The sequence below is a fragment of the Parambassis ranga genome, chromosome 17 (assembly GCF_900634625.1).
Source record: "Parambassis ranga chromosome 17, fParRan2.1, whole genome shotgun sequence".
NCBI lineage: Eukaryota > Metazoa > Chordata > Actinopteri > Ambassidae > Parambassis > Parambassis ranga.
Window position 1 is genome coordinate 14,109,948 of NC_041037.1, and position 8,029 is coordinate 14,117,976.

The window sequence follows — 8,029 nt, forward strand, 5'->3', positions numbered from 1 at the left end:
CTGTCAGAAAGTCATAAGGGCGACAGAGACACACACTTCCTGGCACATGATTACCTACAAGGGTATTTTCCACATATCAGCTTTACAAAGGGAGTTTAGAGTGGAAATATATCTCACCACAGGACATAATAATGTACAGTAACAAACACAGAACAGGAACCACACACACAACATAACACAGTTAGCCATGCTAATATCACAGCATAAACAAACAGGAGGCTTCACCGCCTAACGAGGAAACCACAACAAACTTCTTCAACAAACTCAATGGATGAGGCCTGACACTCACAGGTAAATGAGTGTCAGGCGTGCAGAAGATTGTGATACACTAGTAAGTAGCTGTTGGAGCTGCCTTCCACAGCCCTTGTGTCTTTACTGTGTGTAATGTGACAGATCAATCCAGATCAATAAGCCTGTGTTATTGTTCATCATCGATGTTCCGACATTGCGAGGTCTTGAGAAAATAAACTTCCAGACGCTGCACGGGTCGACCGCATCGATCCTCGCCACGCAAACATCAACTGACCTTTGTACTGCAGGCCTCTGGTCTGCTGCAGCGCTCTCACTGTGTATAAATGGTTAATCATATGTTAAGATGTAAACGTGCATAATGCAGGCTCATTTGTTTATTGATGATGCAGTTGGAATCCTGATGATGAAAAATGTCCCACGGTCAATAAAACATAAAAAGTGTCTGTGAGTGGAGGCCGGCATGGAGGAAATGTCAGGACCTTCAGACAAACAAACACACATCAGCTTTGATCCCTTTCCCTCTCTCATCATTCACCCTCCATTTTCTCTCTGCACACACACACACACACACACACACACGCTTTACTGTTGGACACTTCTGCCTTCTAATGAGAGAGGCAGCCAGCCCTCCATTCATCTTGGTGTGTTTGTGTGTGTACAGTATCATTACTCAGTCCCTGGGCAAATTATTAATGTGTGGTGTTCCTGTTGTTTTGGGCACCGGAGCAGAGGGGCTCACAGGAACCCCCAGAGAAATTACCACAAACACAAGAGGGTAAATAAAGAGGAAGGAGAGACAAAGAAGAAGGGGATCTGCCAAAAAAGTGCCAAGAAGCAGATAAGAGAGAACCTTCTGCTGTCTGGAAGGAAAACCTCTGCCGTGTGTATTTATATTTATGTGTGTGTGTGTGTCTAAGGTTTGCTTTAAAGAATATGATTCCAGTATATCTCTGTTTTTCTCTCTCTCTCTCTCTCTCTCTCTCTCTTTCCAAGACTGTCGCTTTTTTCCTGCCTCACGTTCCATCTGCTTTGTTGTTGGGAGCTAAAACTGAAGCTCAGGCACAAATCTTCAGTGTGCTATAGATCGACTGGCTGTGGAGCCCAGGAAGACAGAAGAGAGGTGACAGGATGACGGGGAAAGGAAGATGCACAGGAGAGACATCTGAAAAGTCAAAGCTGAAAAGAAGAATAAGAAGAATCCTTTAAAAAAAGGAAAACAGGGAGGGACTGGAGACTGGACTGAGAAGGAGGTGGAGGTGTGCTGGTCTACATGGATCTGTCCTCATCGCTGCATCACCCCTTAATTCTGTGTCAGCGTGCTCACTATAACAGATATTATTTTTATTGTCATTAGTGTAACATCACTGATTAGTCAGTCGGGTTGTAAGACGTAGTTCAGACATCCAGAAGAAAAACCTAATCCCTAGATTATTTATTTGTCAGGGTTCGTCTTAAGGAGGACACAAATGCAGAGGCACGGGCCGGTTTAAAAACTCAACAAAAAGTCTTTATTCAAAGACAGGAGGGCACAAAGCAAAACACAAAATCACACAAAGCGTGGCAAAAGGACACGGCAAGGCAAAAACAGGAGTTAAATGAAAAGTCTAAACCAGACTAGATAACTAAATGGCATAAGGAAAAAGACGAGACTGTGGCAAGGTTTCGAGACAGGTACAAACCCCCATGAGCGGCGAGACAAACTGGCAATGAGTGCAGGGAAGACAAAAACTAAATACACAGGACCAGGGAAGACAAGGAGACACAGGTGGCACACATTAGGGCAGGTAATCACACAAGGAGGGAAACCACAGGAAGTAAAAACACAAGACAAAGCACACGGAGGACAGGACTACCAAAGTGAAACAGGAAGCACAAGACAAGACAAACACCACAAGGACAACAAGACACAAGAACTAAACAAAAACCAAGAGAAACAAAACACTAGCCCTAGGATTACAGGAGAACAACAATAACTAAACACAGATTAAACTAAAAATGCAAAACCAGAAATAAACACCAGGTCATGACTTTATTGACCTGACAAATTTATTTTTTAAAAATATTTCTCTTGTAATTATGACTTACTATCTCATAAATACATTACAAAAGATCTCATGAATTTGACATCAGTGTGGTGTAATTAGGAGCAAAGGTTAATGTGGTTATTGATTATTCTATACTAGAGAGGACAGAGTGATGGTGCCACATGTGTTCCTGTGGTGAATGTCAGCATTCTGCAAAATTATACATTTTTTTTTCTTGTCATGTAATGAGGTATTTTGTTTGCATTCCCCTCTCAGATATGTAGTCATTAAATGTGGAGTTCAGCATTGTGGCGGTCAAACATCTTATAGGTGCTATAGTCCGCTCGGCCTTGGTATGCAGACTATTACATGCTGAATGAAAGATGGAGAAAGCTGCAGAGAAATGCTGATGTGTTGTTGTTGTTGTTGTTGGCAGATCAGAGCTGTTGGCCTGTTACCGCTCTGTAAAGTTTCATATCACAGGAGACACAAGGCATGCTAAATGTCACACTTACAGTCCATCAAAGGTGACGGCTCTGATTAGGTTGAATAACAAGATGTATTTACTGATTATGAACTGCTATATTGTAAAGAAAATAATCAGTCATTTACTTTCAGTATATATTCAATAAGGCCTCCTGTGTCTCCCTGCTCTGGTCACGTTTTCTGTTCTTTAACTTTACAACAATGATGCAGAAGAGTAGTACGCATTGATCAGCTCTTAGATGAACCGATCAATGAGACTATGGCTGCTTACATGAGTCCACTTGGGTATCTGAGTGAGATACAAAGAGTCGCAGTGTGTTTTGTCATTGAGAGTCCGGACACAATAATGAACCTCCACACAGAAAACATCAATTAATCATTGTGCTCATGGCTGGAGGTAGCCTTTTGTTCAATGTCCCCATGTGCTTGTAGGTTATTATCTAACCTTTAGCAACTAATGAACTCCCGTTTGATCTCTATACTCCACTGTATTCTATTTTTTAATGTTAGGTCAATACATAACTATCTTCTTCTAAGCCCTAATATTATATCTCCCATAAGGCCTTGAACATCCCATAATGTAATCCAATATGCCGAGCGTCTGTGGCGCATTCAACATAATAAGACATGAACATGTGAAGCTCAGCTGTGACATGTTTAGAGAGCCTGCCTGCTATTGGGCTTATGAATGCCCCTTATATTGGTACATTATGTGCATGTTCCTGCTGCCGACCTCCACACGTGGATGTAATTGGATTTCTGGGAAGTGCCGACACACGTGCACGCCCAGCCATATTGTATGAACAGGTGCACAAGTGGCTTCGATGAAAGAAAACAGAGGAGTGTGAAGTTGTTACTGTACAACATCTGCAGGATGAAATGAAGAAAAAAAACACACACTGTCAAACTTTCCTGCCACAGTACCCACTGTGCTGTTAATGCAAATGAAACCAGGCTGGCTCAGTGTACTTGTACAGTAATTATGCATTAATATGAGGATGCTGAGATCTTTTCTGTGTAATTGCCTCAATCACGTTCCTATAACAGCAAAAAAAGCTCCCACAAGGCTCCTCCTATATGATTACACTATCTATGAGCCCGCTGCGGTGTCAGTCTTCTTCAAAAAGCCATTTAGACACATCTAGACACTCAAGATCTGAATCCCAAAATGCAAATGTAGGGTTGTAAAGTGTAAAAAGCCAAGGGCAGCGTAAGAGCTGCTGAGAGAGATGTGAGGAAGAAGGACAGAGAGATGGAGATACGGCTGTTTGTAAAGGAAGGTACTGAAGGACTCGAGGAAAAGACGCATATTAATTAGAAGTGGTAGAAGGAGAAGAAGAAGAAGAGGCAAAGAGGTCAGCAGCAGACTGGACATTCAGTGGCACACAAATGTGTTAGCCTGTTTAAGCCAGAAGGGTACAGACACACAGTGACAAACAGTAAAAGAGAACTGATAACCTGACAGCTGGTTTGTTACACTGAACCATATAGAAAGTCAACTTGGAAAACGCAGATGTTTGTCTGTTGATCACACAAAGCGTCTGCCTACCAGGTCTATCACAGGCTTCTCACTCCCGTCATCAAATTTCTTGAAGTCAGGGGAAGAAATGACCAGTGCCTGCACTAAGAGTGGAGCCGGCTCTCATGTATGTGTACACAGAAACAGATAAAACATATGGAAAACCAAAGCTTTAAGAGATCCACTGAGAAGAGGCAGCTCCTGTGTGAAAGAAGAAGTAATAAAGAACCAATAAAAGATGTTTCTACTCCTATAGGGTACAAAGAAAAGGAAATCTATATTTTCTAATAAAAATGGCATTACAATAACTCCAAACCATACAGATTTTGAGCTGAGGTGAGGCTGCTGTGAATGTGTGGCGTATTACGTATAGAGACCTACACTAAGTCATGACTGCAGCACCAGCAAACACGGCCTCTACAAGTCCAGATGCTTCGCTTCAAGCTCCTGAATGAAAATGAGCTGGATGACTGAGAACCGTCAGACAACAAACACATCACCAAGACAAACTAAAGCTCTGCAGGGAGTGGAAGTCCCTCTCATCTCTGCCTCTGGGCTTTCTCCTTTTTGCGGCTGCTGCACTTGTAAGATAAAGCATTTCTGGCTTCCCCTCTTTGGTGTTCACATACTGTGAGAATATCCAGGTAGAGCCCATCCTGGTTGATTACCCTAAAGTCAGTGTGTGGTCCACAGACCTGAATAACAGCAGCTCCACCTAGAAGCTTTGTTCTGTCAGAGCTGCAGGAGGCTCTGAGTGACATTTTCACACAGACTACATGGACTGCAAGTAGGATGTTTTTGTTATGGGGTACTAGTCAAAAGACAAAGGCTGTAATCCTGGTCCAGACTGTCACACAGAGACAGACATTTGTGGGCTACATAGTTTTAACTTAAATATAGAGAGAAGAAATTGCATTAAAACAGGCTAATAACACATTTAATTCAGGCATTACAGAATACTGCTCCGTCAGCATTGTTAGCTGTGCTGGGTTGTCCCATCCATCCATCCATCCATGAACATTTGAATGCACTACTACACTAAGGAGCCATCAGTGACTTTGACAAACACACTGACTCTAAGAACTCTGCCTGCACAAAACAGTTAACAAAATTAGCTGTAATGAGACATTTAGCAGCTTTCATCAAAGACCAAAAACAGAACTAGGAGAAGAGTGGAGTACACTTGTGTTGACATGTTTCTAGATGATTGTCACTTTGTGTCAGCTGGATGTGTGAACAGGCTTTTTTTGCTGACACTCAACAGTCAGTGTGTTGACAGCAGGTTTCTGTAAAACAGCTGCTTACAGTGCAGCATTTCGCCCTTCACATCGCTGTTTGACTCCAAAGTTTCTCACTAAATTGCTGTCTTGATAACAAACAAGCCACCTTTTACACCTTATTGCACAGTCAGTTCTTCAATAGCTTACAGCCTGCAGTGTTAGCGACTTAGCTCTGTTTTCAGGTCCTCTTCCTCTTTACTGGCTTGTTTTTCCAGCAGGTTTCCTTAAACTGTCCTGCCACCAGCTGGAAGCAGAACAGTGTGAAATCTTTGCAATGTGACCTAGGTGTGTGTGCTTGTGTGAAATCTAGACGTGCAAACAAAAACAGCAGAAGCAAACACATCCACCAGCTGTAGCAACCAAAGCAGGTTACGTGTTTTCTGATCTTTACAAGCAGCAGGTCACAGCGTCAGTGTGTTTGATGCTCTTAGGAGTAATGGCGTAAGTTATCAAATTATAATAATTATGAAAACTAAAAGCTGACACTGACAGCATGCACTGTCAGCTCTAAATATTTATGAGCAACAAAAAAAAAACTGAATAATTAGACAAGCATTGTTTTTAATAAATAATTGAATGTTTGACTTTGACACTGCTGGTAGTGCAAATGCTGCACTATCAATAAAATAAGAGCAGAAGACTTAGTTATAAATCAAGCTCAATAACTCATGTTACAACATTTTAACATTATTACTATTCCAGTGTTTGCTGGCTACATTGAGCGCTGTCTGCCAGCAGGAGCAGGTGAGCAAACTGGAGACTGTGTGTGTGTGTAAAGTAACAAACACTGTGAAAAGACTCCATCTTCGCTTGTTTCTCCCACCTCTTTCATCTTTAAACTTTCATAGGTTCACTTTTTTCCTTACTGTCATCAGTGCAGTCTGCGTGCGCGCACACACACACACAGAAACATACACAGGCTGAACCTAAACATTAAAAAAGTGGACAGATCAATAATTAACCCGTCATGTGTACTCCTTCACCACACTGAGTTGTTATTAGTTCTTTTGTTGCTGTAGTGTGTCTCTTTCTGTTTTGTGTATCTGTATTGCTGCTTTGTCCCTGGGTATCTGTGTTTCTTTGTTTCTCCCAGTTTCTAGTTTTGTGTCTCTTCATTGCTGAGAGTGTTTGTGCTCCTTGTAATTGTCTCGTGTCTCTTTATCACTGTTTGGCATTTGTTGTGTTCTGAATCTGTACTTGTATTTTTTGTGTCTGTTTGTGGTCATTTAAAGTTTTTAGGTCTGACCCCGTGGTTGCTTTGTGTCTGTTTTTAAACCATTGACCAGCACAATTGAAGGAGGCTCTGACATCCCCTGGGCCTGGTGAGCTAATGCTCACGTATTTTAAATTATTGTGCTCAGTGAAGCTAAGCTAACTGCCTATGCTGTGGCATCAACTTTATGCTTATTGGTATACAGATACCATCAGCGACGCATCAGTGTTCTCATATCTGCTCCTGACAATAGAGGAGCTGCTTCACAAATAAAATTCTTTCTTAATTATTTCCTCCAATAATAAGTGTGACTCTGTGTCCTCATTCTGCTGCTGTTGGTTATACTCTCTTGAAAAAGTAACTTTCACATCAGTACAGTGTTATGATGTTTTTAGGTAGTCCACTATTCATTAACTTGCGTACTGGTCTCCTCTCAGACAATTTCCCTTCTTAATTTCAGCTGGCATCTGTATCTCAGCCACAGGCAAGAAATGATGAAATGGGATGCTTATCAGAGGGACACACTGCAGAACCGGACACCACACATCCCAATCTTCATTCTCACTGATTTGAGCTGGAACTGGTTACCCTTCCAACCCGTGAGGACAAAATATCCAATGATTTTTTTTTCTGTATTTTGCTATATTAAGAGTACATCTTGCCTGAAGCAGCTCTGACCAGGCAGTTCATTCATATTGTGCCATCAGAATTTCAATCATGCCAAATGGATGTGGGCCCCAGAGGAATCTGAAAAGCTTGCAGACTGTAAAGTAGGTAGTCTTTGCATGCACTGGGCTTTCTGTCCTCCATGGTAAACCTGCCTTAACATGCACACACTGAACATCTTATGCAACACTCCTCCATCCACAGCTCATAATGCTTCACCCTCAGTCTCGACATACACGCTCCTTCAATGGCAACATGAATGCTGAAGCCTCAGACACAACAACAGGCAGAATCTCACGTCTCTCCTGTCCTCCAGCTTCTGTCCTGTTCAACTTAGAGATGCAGTGTGGGTGACCTCAGTTAAACTAAAGGCCTGGTAAGTGCTCTGCTCTCTCCTGTCTGAAAGGTGACACAGACCTGCCCCTCAACTTCCACAGTTTTGCCTGCATTGCAAATGTGTCAGTAAAAATAGCTGTCAAATGGGCCATCACTTTGTGCTGAAGAACTTCTGTTTCCTATTGCATGCCTGTATCTGGTGACAGCAAGTAAGCTGCCACCTGCTAACATGCTGCACCTTTATAGAAAGGAG